Source organism: Anser anser (genome assembly GCF_964211835.1).
Source record: "Anser anser genome assembly, chromosome: 2".
NCBI lineage: Eukaryota > Metazoa > Chordata > Aves > Anseriformes > Anatidae > Anser > Anser anser.
In genome coordinates this window covers 55,032,899-55,047,356 of record NC_139721.1, presented here as the reverse complement: position 1 = coordinate 55,047,356, position 14,458 = coordinate 55,032,899, and the positions used below count along the sequence as shown (strand labels likewise).

At 37.4% G+C, this 14,458-nt stretch overlaps 1 protein-coding gene across 8 annotated transcripts in view; it reads left to right on the top strand.

The window, feature by feature from the left end:
* Positions 1-14,458, top strand: part of PIEZO2 (piezo type mechanosensitive ion channel component 2) — a 320,203-nt gene that overhangs the window by 102,945 nt on the left and 202,800 nt on the right. The gene's annotated exons all lie outside the window — the stretch shown is intronic.

The window sequence follows — 14,458 nt, the reverse complement described above, 5'->3', positions numbered from 1 at the left end:
ATTTCACTGAACTATGGCGTGGTTGTTTTTTTTTGTTTTTTTTTTTTTTTCTTTGATATTTCATTCTATTACACACTCGTTAGCACACTGTGCTGGAATATGAATTGCTTCTTCCTGAATTTTGCAGTTCTGTTTTAATTCTGTTAATCTTAAAAGCAAGCAGCAAAGTATTACGTGTGAGAAAATAGAAAACATCAAATTATTTTAAAATTAGACTACATTTTAAAGTGTTTTTATGTTATGTATGGTAATAGGAAACATAGCCAGATGATATTTACATTCAGTTCTGGTTTAGATATAGAGATAATGCTGTACGAAGCAAAATCTTTCCCAATATGCAACATCTGCCATGTTTTCTGTAACTGTTGAAGCATAAGTGTTTTCTTACAAGGCTGAATCTAAATAAAAATATAGATTTTGAATAGTGTTGCCTCTCTCTCAGTGTATAGGTGAGACTATTAACTATGCTGTGAGCATGCATTTATGTGGCCAGTGTTTTTTATACTCTTGTATGTACACAATGTATGTACATACAGAGTAAACTGAAGTAAGTCCATTCTCGTCTCCATAACAATTTCAAAACCAAACTTTGTGTCTTATTTCATAGCAATGTTTCTGAGGTTATCCAAAAGTAAAGACAGATCTATATGCAAGTGAACATGTGGTATATTTCAATTTCTTTCATATTAGAAATGTACTTGTCATTCTCTCCTAATCACAAAAATCTTGTATTAATACATCTTTCAGGGAATTTTTTTATTATGTTTCTACAGAACAGTCATAACAATAGTTATGATAGTGTGATTATGCTAACTGCAGATTAGGCACTACATTACATCAGTGTTGTCAGTGACTTAGAGGACATTCAGAGGTCATAGAGCCATAGTCACATAGAGGTCTTCCACACTTGAATCTCCAGGTTTAATAGATACAAATGAACTCTTTGATTGCTTACCTTCTTAGCTTTGCAAAGATAGGAAAGATATGTATTTTGTTCATCCAAACCCAGGTCCTCTTGGTCTGCCAGTGGCTTTTAAAGAGAGTGCCTGGTGTTTCAGTTACCCTTGATCATTCAACAAAAGGCAGAAGGCATAGGATCATGGGACACTTCTCCTTTGGGCACTTCTCTTGCTTTGAGTTGGTATTTTGCAGTGTCTGAGTGTCTTTGATTGTTGTGTAACCTTCTGAGTGATTAAAAATACCAAAGCAGTCTTTAAAGGTGTACTTCCTGCATGGTCTCTGAGAGTGGCAGAGGTAAGTTTTCTACTCCCTTCTCCAAATCAAGACTTCTAGCTCACTCACATCATCATCCCCCGTATACTCCATAGTCTCCACACTTTATGATACTCAACATTCCCTTTAGTTTTCTTTCTGCAAAGGCAACATCAATAATAATTTAAAAATTCAGGCTATGAAAACAGAGGGGATTCTGTTGCACTGCCTTACTTTGCAGAATGCTAAAACTGTACCCTACAAAACGATGTAGTTCATATGTTCCAGTGCATCATCTTGCATACCATTTCTGTATAGTTATTTTCTGTATATATGAGCTGTTTTGTTCCACACCTAGATCTCCTATCACAGGAAAAAGTATTTAAAAGTGCTCAAGAAGCAACCCTTTCTAAAAAGCATCTAGAAGGAGAGATGCAAATAGTGCAGTCCTCTTTTCCAGTCCCTAGTGCTTCTTGCAAGATTTGAGGTTGTTGTTCCCACTGGCCCTACTGTTATCCAGGGGAAGATTCCAAATCCTTCTAGCAGAAAGGCAGATGTGTGAGAAATCCCAGCGATGTCTCATATAGCGCCCCAGAGGCCTCTTGGATTCTGAAACACTGCTTGGACAACAATTGTACTACATGTGTGCAGAGCATAGGTGCCAAATTCAGCTTCAGTGTTGAAGCAGTTTTACTACATTTGGCTGCAGGATCCCCATAATTTTGCTGTACGTGAAAGAATGAAACTACTGATCCTTTTATGTCTACCCAGAGGACAAAATGCCCGAAATATTAGATCTAGTTGGACCATTGAGCATTACTCAGCCAACGTCTTGCTGTGAATGCTGGGTTATTCTTAATGGAGAAATATGACTATCTTGAAAAACATTGCTAAGATCCCACAGGGATACAGAGAAGAACTCAAGTATTCATCTTTGAAGGCTGTGCATACTTTCCTTCAGGTAGTTTTTGATGTGTGGATGAAATAAGTTGGTCTATGACCGACTTGATTCATCATTAGGCAGTATTCTTTACTATAGGTTCTAGGCATTAGAACAGATGATGTGTTTTGAGAGAAGTGATTTGTTCAGAAGCAAGCAGATAATACTTATAGTCTTTGAAAGTCTCTGATGTGATGAGAATTTTGAAAGGTGTTTTCCGTGGTGGGAATCTGCTGAATATCTAAATAAATATCAAAAGTTTTAAAGCACATGTGCATGCATCTGGTAACTTTTATACATTCAGTTGCGGCTCTGAGGGGAAAAAAAAGAAAAAAAGTTCCCTCAGGTCAGTGAATCCACTGGTTTCTTTTTATCCCACTCATGTTCTTGTGGGAAAACTATATATGAAGGTAAAGTTAAAATAATAATAATAAAATTCTCACATAAAACAGTGGTCACTGAGCTGACATTGCCACTTAAGAATGCAGTCCAGGGCCTGTGATATATACATTCATGGAAACATTAGTTCAGAGCCTCAGCAAAGGTTGAAGAAAGAATTGTGAATGTAAAGCAATAAAATATAGGATGAAACAAAACAACATTATAATGCTGTATAAAGCTATGATATGTTTGTCTTTTGTAGTGGTGGTGCCCTACCCTAAAGGGAATGTAGTATAACTGGAAAAGAGTTCAGAGCTGGTTAATGGGGATAACTGAAGCATATGCAACAATGTGTGAGGAACAGCTGAGAATGCTGGGGCTTTAGCTGGGAGAAGATGCAAATGAAAAGTTGTATGATTGAGAGTTACAAAATCATGAATCAGGGAAAGGATGGATAGGGACCAGTAGTTCACCCTTTCTCATAGTATGAGAACTAGGAAGTGTCACATGAAATAAGTAGGGATCATCTTCAGAAATGCAGTGAGCATCTGACCTGTGGCAATCCCTGCTGTAGCATATTGTGTATGCTGAAAATCTGCATAGCTCAGAGTGAGGCTAGAGAAGTTACTGGAGGAGAAATTTACCAAACAGATCTGCTACAAGAAATCTGGAAAAGGTTAGAGGCTTGGAGGGAGTATTAAACTTCTGGTATGCTTCCCTGGACATCTGACTCCTGATCGCTGGTGAGAATGGACTTTCAGTTTGTACCAATGTAGATACAGACATTCTTAGCTTCTTTTATGTTCACAGTTTCTAATATTTTGACAGTGGATTATAGGATGATGGAGATTACAGGTTAATAGTCAGTTCCAGAGATTTTTTTTTCTTTGTCATTTTGCTCTTAATAGCTTCCTATTCATGAGTTTTGGTTTCATCAGAAAGTGCATTTCTTCCAGCTGCTTAAAATAATTTTGAAAATTCTGAGAGAGGATTTTTCCCCTTCTCATTATTTTCTGATAGCTAGCTTGTAGTCTTGGACTTATTAAATTCAAATCTTTGTTTAAAGCCTTCAATTTAAGATGGTAATTCAAAACTAGTAAACTTCTTCCTCTCAGATTTGTGCACTAATACACAACTCTTGACCTTTCCTTACCTTTGTACATACTATCAACCATTCATTTTTTTTTCAGAGAAGCAATTTAAAATTTCAGATTGTTGATGCCTAGTATGAATTCTACCTTTTAGCCTGCAAGTATTTGGACTGCTGCCACTGAATGCCTTGCCCATAGTACCTAGGAAGGAAAAATGTCACAGTTCATTCATACCTCAGCTATAGACTTACATGAAAGACATCTTACTAGTATGGGCTTGATTCACTATAATGTTAGCCACCTTTTTCCAATATGAAAAACACGGGATGCATATGATTGGGTGAAAATCAGCCATCTACTTCTCTTTGCTGGTATTGTCCCAAAAATATAAGTTTCTTTGTGTGGAAATGTGGTGGTTCATTGTGGTCTTGACCTGTAGGCTTATCAAGGAAACTGCATAGTAAACGTTTTATAGTAGAAAATAAGAGATTATTTTTGCAAAATTTCTTTTGTCTGATTTACTTAGAACATGACACCCAATATTACAGCAATATTTTTACATATGGAAAGATTAAGAGGCAACTGTTGTGTGTGCATGCATGAAATTGCTATAATAGTGAAAATACAAATCTAGTTGCTGTTCTCCTGCTTGGTTTATGGGATGTTCCAATGAAAAGCCTTTCCATATCATTTAAAATGAAACATGAGTGGTGTCTTTGGGATCTCAGCATTTCACTGAGTTCTACTATTCCTTAGTCAAGCATTTTCTGCAATATTGAGAAATGTTTTGAGATCTTCTGAAAAATCAGGTGTTTCTGCAAGCATAGATGAGTTCCCTAATCTCCAGGTTTCATGTATGTTTATAGTGTACATCCATTCATTTCCACATATAATATGAATGCTGGACTGAACGTAGCAAATAGGTTTAATTCTGTCATTAATATGGAAAAAATGCACTTTTGTTCTAAATTCATTGCAACTGGACGGGATGATAGATCATCATCAGCAGCAGCCAAAGCTGGTATGTCCCAAGATGACATTCCTTCCATTCCCATGATAGTTCGTTTCCTGTAAGAGCCTTTGACAAAAGCTCGTTCTTCTGAAATACTGTCCAGAAGCTTGTTGAAAACCAAATTTGCTGTTTCATCTAAAATATCCTTCTCTCCATGCCCTTTAGTATCTTCAAAGATTTCTAAAGTCTGCTAGGCATAATGGTCTTCTAAGGTAATTACTTGGACTCCATTTCATTGTATGATTCTTACCCAACAATGTAACAAATCTGCATTATAGTTCTCATCAATTTTCCAAGTGTGCAAGTCAGATTTGCAGTTCTTCAGTTTTTCCCAATCTACTTCTCTATAGAATTTTACAGAATATACAACATAATCTCTAGGAAAGTTTATTTTTTAATTTCTTTAGAAAGCTACCTGATTTGGGTGACAAGATACTGCTAATATTTTTAGGAAGCTATCTGTTTCTCTTCCACTTGCCCATTGAAATTATTATTTTTTTATTTTTATTTTTTTTTAAGAAAGAAGAAAGTTTCATGGCCACGTGGCATACTATCATTGTATTATTTTCCTCAAACGCCATCGTAGAAACAAATTTCTTCTGTAAAAAAATTTACTAATTCCCTAAGCACATCCGATAAAGAAGGAACAAAGCTGTGAGCAAAGCCTAGGATATTTCAGTGTTATGTGGATGGGGTATTTTGCAGTCCAGATCATTTGTGTTTTTACAGGGAAGTTGAAATGCCACACAATCATAGAATCATAGAATGGCCTGGGTTGGAAAGGACCTCAAGGATCATCTAGTTCCAACACCCCTGCTATAGGCAGGGTTGCCACTCACTAAATGAGGTTGCTTAGGGCCTCATCTAACGTGGTCTTGAACACCTCCAGGGATGGGGCATCCACAACCTGTCTGGGTAACCTGTTCCAGTGCCTCACCACCCTCTGAGTGAAAAACTTTCTTCTAACCTCTAATCTAAATCTTCCCTCTTTTAGTTTAAAACCATTCCCCCTTGTCCCATCATTATCTACCTGAGTAAATGTCAATGCATTTCAACTCAGGGGCTCTTTAATTGGGTCATGAGATCCATTATATTTTGCCAGAAATTAACTAATGCAAACTTTTAAGAAAGGTGGTAGACTCTATGAAAGACGGAGCCTCTAGAACTTCCTGGGAAAGTTTTGTCAAGGGTAAAAATTTGTAGCACAGCTTCCACTGCAAGTTCAGAACACATATTTATGTGCTCCTACTGTCTTGTGAAAACATCATCCTGTAGGGTTTGTTTTGCAATAGCTGTATTAGTCTTATTTACATGGCCTTCTAGCCTTCCCTTCTCACTCTGCCTTCCATCAAATTTGTTTGCTACGTATGAATGCATGTGGGTAGGTATTCAATGGAGGAAGTTATTTACCTCCTAGTAAGTACAGATTTTTAATAATGATTTCAGCACTGTAGCAAATGTGCTGTTGTCATCTCCCGTTACTTGGGAGTTGTGTGGACTTTGTTGAAGAAACTGAGTTCTGGTTAGAGTTACCTGCTCTTTGTGACCATGACATGTGCATAAGGAAAGTAAGTTGCAAGCAATGCTTCAAACGGATAATAATGGTTGAATTAATTTGAGTTCAAAACAAGTATTATCTGCTAGTAGCAAATATGGAGAGTCAGATTCCTCAAGGGAAGTAGCTGGAACGCTGTATTAAAAGCTCAAATACTCTCGTGAAAGAACAGCTCTGGCTTAAAATTGCTCAGTGTTCATATGTGCTAGTATCTGAGATGATATTTCCTGTATTTGACTTGGTACAGTCACCTGTCAAATTGAGAAGCAGACAGCAAGTAGCTGTTGTTTGCTTTGAAAGCTTATGAGGATCATCTGGGAAAAAAAAATGAATGGTTAAGTTCTGAGTCTTGTCTGACAAAATATTTTGTTAACAAAATGGGTAAATTGCCTGTGTAAACTTGCTGGTCAGAGATTATAACTAGCTTGAACGATGGTATTGTCTATTGATGCAGAGGGTATACAGCTCAGTTCTAGCAGTATTCTGGGCACGAAAACTTCTAGGAAAAACAGGAAATCCTGCAAGAAGCTAGAGTAAGTAGGCATTTATTATCCTATGCAGCAGTTTGTATGTTTTCATTTCTAAATAATTTTTTATTACACATAACATTTTTGACTGTTTACCCATGTTTGTTTGGCATTCCTGCAAATTTCAGTGTCTATCTTTAAACTGTGTTTTCTTCCTTCCTAGAGCTCTGTAGTATTTCAAAAGAGAGAGAAACAGAGAGAAATGGAAGGAAATACATAAGTATATAAATGAATCTAAATGAATTTACTTTTTTGCGTGCAGACACACAGCCTGGATCAATGTGTTTTATTTTGCTTTAAAAAGTAATGTAAAATTTTTAGCTAATTCCATATTTTGTAATAAACTGTTACAAATTCTTGTGGTTTTTTTAATGTTCTAAGAAATAATGTCATTTGCAATGCAAAAAAAAAAACACATTATAGTACAAAAGTTAATTGAAATTCAGGAATTGTGTGTTTTTTAAATTATTAATTTTTTAATGTTTACATTAGGCACAGTTGTAGATTGCAACATTTGGCTACATAAAGGAACAATGAACGTGTTCAGGAAAGTGTGGATAAAACAGCTGAAATGATGGGAAACTTTTGCTGGAAATTCTGAACCTGAAATCTTGTACTTCTCTGGTCTGGATTTCACCGTGGCCACTTGGGCACATATTTTTAAACACAGCTAAAAATAATGGCATGAAATCTTGAGCGGTTGTTTGTGGATACACATTTTAAGGCTTGGGTCTGGGCAGGTACAGAATAGACTTTGGCATTAGTTAATTGCTCTCTGTTTTTGTCCTGCTGCTGGAAACTCAGCAAGTGAACTGAGTAGTTTTCTTTTCTTGCCGTAACGTCTGCCCGTAGTTTAAGGCTCTACTTAGACTAAACCCTCTAGTAGAAGATGATGTTGAAATATAAGAATATAAGATAAAAATATACATATGTTTTTTATTAAGCTAAAAATAGATGTATTGATAACTATGCTTACTATGCAGTGGAAGGATGGCATCACTTTCATGAAAGGAAGAATTAATTTTTGTTTGTATTCTGGCTAGAAATTAGTAACACTTCTTTTAACCATAAAAATGATTACTGATAGCTTCAGGACAGTTTAAGCATTATCTTTTTTGAATCTACTTAGGAAATACGTGTGAGGCTTAGTGAATGAGAGCCAATATGCAGTTGCTTTACTTTGTGCGATGGCAAGTCACTAATCCACCATGTACCTTGTACAAGGAACGCCATTATCAAATTTTGTTAGTATAGTCCTTCCAAATGGTCACCTTCCTCTCTCCCCAGTTCACAGCTTTGCCCCGTTGTTTGTTTCAGCAATCAAGAGGCCAAACCTCTAAAATGGGATATTAACACTGTTGTCATTATCTCCATTTGTTAAAATATAGCAGACACTGCATATGGTAGAGGCGGTTGAACAGTATTGTGAAGTGAGGAAAGCATCCACGGAGATGCTTCTGTCAAACAGGTACAACATCTCTTTACACCGGTGGGTTCATGAAGAATTATGACAGCATGACCATCAATATACAGCTCATTCTGTAGAGCTGAGCATCATTTTACTACTTACATAGTACATAGCTATACTATGCATTTAGGAATACTGTGGGTATTTTATGTCTATGAAAGGTGGTTTAATAATGTAACTGGTACTAACAGAGGTTTAACATAGTTGTAACAGAACCTGAAACTGAATGGCTCTCTCTGTGCACCTGTGAATGTGCACAGGAAAATAAGAGTTGAAAGTGCTGTTATGCATACCCCTCACACTCAAACATAAATACATGTTGCAGCTGTAAGGAGAAACAGGGAAAATTAGCTTCTGCAGAGCACTGACTTGAGCAGTGGGTGGTGTAGAGGTATCTAAAAGGTTTTGACTTCCACTGACTTGCAAGCCGGGTGCTATAAGGCTTGACTATGTAAAGTATCAATACTCTAGCAATAAAACAGCGAGTCCTATTTTACAAACCTTTTATGCAACATTCAGAGCCCTTCACTCCCAGTTCATGTGTTTGAAAGTAAGCATGTGCTTAAATGCATTCTTTGACAGGGCTAAACTGTTTTGTGCCCTGCAAGTTTCACCAACTAGTCATCTCTGAAAATACAAGCTGCATTTAGAACTTGTATTTGAACCCTTTCATCATCTTTCTTGGCCATCACGAGATGTCCCACTGTCTTTAGTGTCAATTATTGCACTGATGAATTCAGGAAAGGGGACTGATCCAGATTCTTCAGCACAGATATATCAGCACTTATTTAATGCTTATAAACTTTCATCTGTGTATATGTTTAAATGTGTGAATCTATGTTTGGCGCTTGTGGCCAAAGTGGCAGACATTCATTCTGAACTCAGTGATGACATTTTTCTGATGATCAGCTGAAACCAACCCTAGTTTTTATCACCACTGAGACTTTGGCAGACAACAGCTTCAAATCAGAACTTTCTTTTGTCTCAGTAAATAATCTGTGTTATCTTGAGGTGCTTAAACAGAGGTGGCCCCAAAGGTGTGATTTTGGGGGGAAATGATGACATTTTGATTTTTTGTTGTTGTGGATCATGTGACCTCCAAAATCCAGATTTTTCCACAGTGCGTAAGTTTTCTTTAACTTCCCATTCCCTAGTGCCCTGATCTACATATGCTGTAGATGATGTTGACAGACTCCTATTTGGAGCCATGGAGCAGGACATGAGAGTCCCTGGATCCTGGTTAGGATTAGAGTTAGATTAGGTTAGAGTTAGGCTCTGAGGTGAAGCTAGGGTTCCTGATGGAAAATCAAGAAGATAAGGTTCTAAAATTACTAGCTAAAACGGAATCTGTGGGACTGATCCTGTCTGTGCTGCAGAAGTTTACTGCAACCAAGCCTTTTCCCCAGAGCTCTTTAGTTTTATGTTTGTCACTTACTGATTAAAAGGTTTATTAAAAAATAAATCCTGCGTGTCTGTAATAGAGTATCTTTATTAAATGAAGTGTCACTAGTTCAGAAGTTAAGAGCCCATTAATATTTACCACTCACTGTGTGCTATCAAAGATTATGAGAAAAATGACTTGTGCTTTGGTATTTTATCTGCTGTGAGCTGCATAAAAAGTGTTTTGTAAAAAACCGCTCAAGTGAAACCGTTGAGGTAGAATTGAGAGTGTAGCAGCAGTTCACTGTGCAATGTATGGCTAAAGGGATTTTAGAATTATCCAAAACCCAACTGACTTGAGAAAATTCAACACTAAGGTTATATTTCAACAAAATCCCAGTGCAAATAATAAAACATTCGTATAAGCCACCCAAACACTCTCAGATCTACTCTGTAGGTGATACTGTGCAGCATCTGTATGATCATGAGAGAAGAAATTACACTGTCTGGGTTGTAAATGGTCTTAATTTAATTTTTAGAATTTGTTATTTTTCTCCTCTATTTTCTCTGTCCTGATACTAGCAGAGTGTGGAGAGTAAACCGCTTCTACAGGTAGATGCATGGTACTAATAAAAAAATCAGGATAAATCATTAGTAGTGTTATTAACAGTGTTACAGACTCAACCAATTTTCTTGTGGCACCCCCTCCGATGGATCAGAGAGAGAAAATGCTGTGTAGAATGAAATGCACCTTGCAAACAACTTAGTAGTTAGCCACTACAATATGATAGGCTCTTTACAACAGCTCTTGGTCTGATTATATAGTAAAAGCTAATATACGTGATTTTAAGTGGGTGTCAGTGACAACTGACCATTCAGTTATTCCATGTCCTGTTGGCACACCCTTTTGGAAGAAGCTCTTCTGAAGTTCCATATGTACAAGTAAAATAAGACAAATAAGTCTGTTATACTCTGTTTTATGGAAAAGGGGTAGCAGAAAAGATCACAGGACTGCCCATCTAAACATTACAGTGCTATTTTTCTGCATTTGAAATGTTGTGACCAGTAGGCTCCACCTTTGCATACAATAGTGATGGAGGCAGTGAAGAGCTGTGCTTGTTGACAGCAGCAGTCCCAGCTGGGCACATTCAAATAGTTAGTTGTACTGAGGTTGCATGCCTGTGGCTGGGGGGACATGCCATCGCTAATCCAGCTCTTGGCTGCGTTACTTTTGAAAAATACAAGAATGGATTCCTTTGCCACGTTTGAAAGCTTATGGCCCTCTTTAATCCGGTTTAATGTTGCAGTTGGGCTGGCTAGAAGGAGGGTAATGAAGGCTTTGCATCCTGACCACCTTCCTGCTGGGTTGGTTGGAGGGGAGAAGGCCCTTGCCCAGGAGCCTTCTGGAGGGACCGAGAGGCTCAAGCAACCTCCCCGTGTGTTTCTGAAGCACACTGGGGTACGTTTCTAAAGCCATGTGCCAGGTTTTGATCCCACTGGGTACCATTAGGAATGGCACGCTGCACCTGAAAGCAAACCCACTTTTTTTCTAATCTTTCAAGCCAGTTATGAGGCAAATTCTGCTCTTTCTTTCCAATTCACCACAGTTTCCTGAAGCTGGTGGCACCACATGGTGTGAGTAAAATCAGAACCTGACTGTAAAGTACAAATCCAGGTGTTTTGTGAGAAGATTCTTCCTAGATCAGTCTTGATGAACATGTACGAGTCTATACATCTAAGACAGAAGGGAAGCAATCAGTGCTTCCCTTCTTGCATTTTGATTTCCAGTGTGGACTGAGGTGTTATTCTCCTTTCTCACCATCTCAGTCCTGTACACATACAGTTAATTTTTTCTTTGTGTAATTTCAAACTAAGTTTCCAGTAGAAAGAAAAAAATATGTAAGTAAAAATACAGTTAAATGGGTTTATCCAAACCCCACTATAAATTGAAACTCATCCTTTATCCAAATCTGTCACTTCTTCGTTGGCATAAATTACAGATCCAGTAATTCACTGACTTTTCTAGCACTCCCATTTCTCCCAAGTTGTTGATGTCTCTCCAAAACTTTTGAAATCAGGGGCATAATATTTCTTACTCTTCTCCAAATTCTTGTAGCATCTAGTTTCTGCTGGCACAGCTGAATACTGTACATGCAAAGGTCGGCTGCTCAGTAGGTTGTCATGGTGGTCCTGTCCCACTGATAGCCACGAAGGAAACAGCTCTTTAAGAATCCTGTAACCTGCACCGAGCATGTCTAGTTGCCTTCCAGTAGTGTATCTCCTCTGCCATATTTACCAGTACACTGAGACTTCATTTATCACAAGAGTTACTGATCCTTTAAAATATTAACTTGGTGCAGAAGGAGATGGTTTGCCAGCATTTCAAGAAGTGTTTTGTCAACATTTTTGACAGTTCCTAGAAGGATGACGATTGCACAAGTTTGGTCTTTGTTAAAGAAATGCTTTGTTCAATCGACAGTTCAAAGATTTTTGTTTTCAAGCTTATAAAAATGAATTCTAAAATTAAGGTATATTTTGGAGATAAATAGCATTTGGAATATTGAAAGATGGACCCAAGATTTTTAATAGTTTATGTCTTTATATGGAAACAGTTTGGGAAATGAATGTGCATTGGCTAGTTATGTTGCAGTTTGTTTTCCTTTAGAGGCTGACTGAAACAATTTTGTTAAACATTCCAATTATAATTTGATGTGAAAAATTCAGTGCTCAGCTGAGCACTATTGAACTGTTAACTCCCAAGCTCTGGGGAGAGTTTGTGACCCAAAGCTTCAGAAATTCCAGACTCTCCTTAAAAATCTCAAAGATTTAACAGAACTGTTGAGTACGTGGCATCCGTATTGTCAAATTGTTTGTCTTCAACTTTAAAATATATTTTTTAAAAATGTGTATTCAGAGTATGCAGCTCTCTCATAATATCATGAGTCTGAGATCTGGTAATACAGGGAAAAGACTCCAAATACTAAGACTTGCCAAAAAAATGTAAAAGTCCTTGCAGTCTTTGTATTTTGTTGTATATGACATCACATTTAACAACTGATTTAGTAACACGTAGCTTGTCATATATTCATTCTTCTCATGATTTTGAAAATATGAGTTATTTATGCTTTCATAATGCTTAGAAGTTCTTGTCCTAGGCCAGGACACTAGGCCAGCTTCAGTACGAGTAGAACAAAAAAGGCCTCGGACAAAAAAAAAAAATTAATCTACTTCATGTTTAAATCTACTTCATGTTTTATAATGCTCTGCAACCTGGGTTGTCTTATGTCTGTAGACTCTGATGGCTGACCAGTACTGTGCTATGCACAGTTTGACCACCAAAGTCATACAAAGTAGCTTCTTTTTCAGATTGCAAAATTCCTATATGGGCTTGCTCTTTCCATTTGCCGTTTTGTTTGAATTCTTCAATGTCTTGATTTAAAAAGAGAAAAGAAAAAAAAAGTTCATTACAGGCATTAGTATTCAAAAGTTGCACTGTCAAGATAGCAATCGTAACAAAAGTTTTGAGTATTAAGTTTTTCTAAAATTGCTAAATCATATTTATCTGATTCTTTGCATTATTAACTACTATTTGGGCCATCGATGATATGCTTGAAATGTGATGGTTTCACACCAACGGACAGCCAAACTCCAACACACCAATCTCTCACTTCTGCTCTTCGAAGGAACAGGGAGAAAAAATACGATGGAGAAAGGGATCAAGGGTTAAGGGCATGGAGATCACTCACCAATTATCGTCACGGGCAAAACAGACTCAAAGTAGGAAGATTAATATAATTTATTATAGTTCACTAGCAGACTAGAACAGTGAGAAACTAAAAGCAAACTAAAACCACCTTCTCCCTCAACCACCCTCTTCTACCTCCTCCCCAACCAGCGGCTGAAACTGGCCCTTATCTAACACGGGGCAGTTGCTCAACTCTTCTTACAGAGGCCACCCCTGCAGCCCCCTGCTACCTAAACTTTGCCATGTAAGCTCAACACAGTATAAAACAGAAAGTTGATTTACTGGATAGATGCAAAATATGAACCATACCTTGTTTCCCTGTCACTTGTATAGTACATAGTCATAATTATGATATAATTGCTTTGGTCCTCAATATTTTACCCTTCATTTTGCCAGCCTAGGAATGAGGAAGAGATTTCTGTCACAGAATGCTTTTTATCTATCTGAAGTAGACCTGATCTAAATTCCATGAAACCAATATGATCTAACTATCAGGTCAAGGACACTCTCCTCAGAGCTACTGGCATCACCAAAGGAAAAAGAAATACACACACACACACAGCGGGCATTTTATCGTGTTTAAAAAAAGCAAAAAGTTGGGTATTTAAAGCATCCAGCATGTGAAATTTCTATGTGTTCTGGTTAAGACCATACTGTATACTAGGCAGATGTTGTAAGAGATAATCAGTTCCCAAAGAATTTTAGATTTCATTTTACAGAGGAGAGTACTGACTGGTGAGTTGCTTTGTGCATGCATTGAGTTAGTGACCAAAATCTCCTTAAGCTAGTGCATTTCCCTAGTGCTGTCTTATGTCTCTATTTTAGTGCCTTTGCATCTTTTCTTACAGTGCAAGTGGTTAGAAACCACTTACCAAATTTCAAAAGGACTTCTGTGAAAGATTCTGTCCATCAAGAATAACACAACCCCCTTAGTGGGATCTTAAGCCTAAACTAATGGGACAGTTGACTATCTACTGTGAGCTTTTGGATGCATTTGCTCAGTAATCAAATCTGAGCCAGAGCTCAGGTCAGTCTTGATCATTGTGTTCTTTCTAGAAGTTGCTTGCAATGGACCCACAGAGAGTAAGAATGAAAGAAACAGGATGCATGTAGGTGAACCTTTTCTGAGTATACTCTGCTAGTTCTG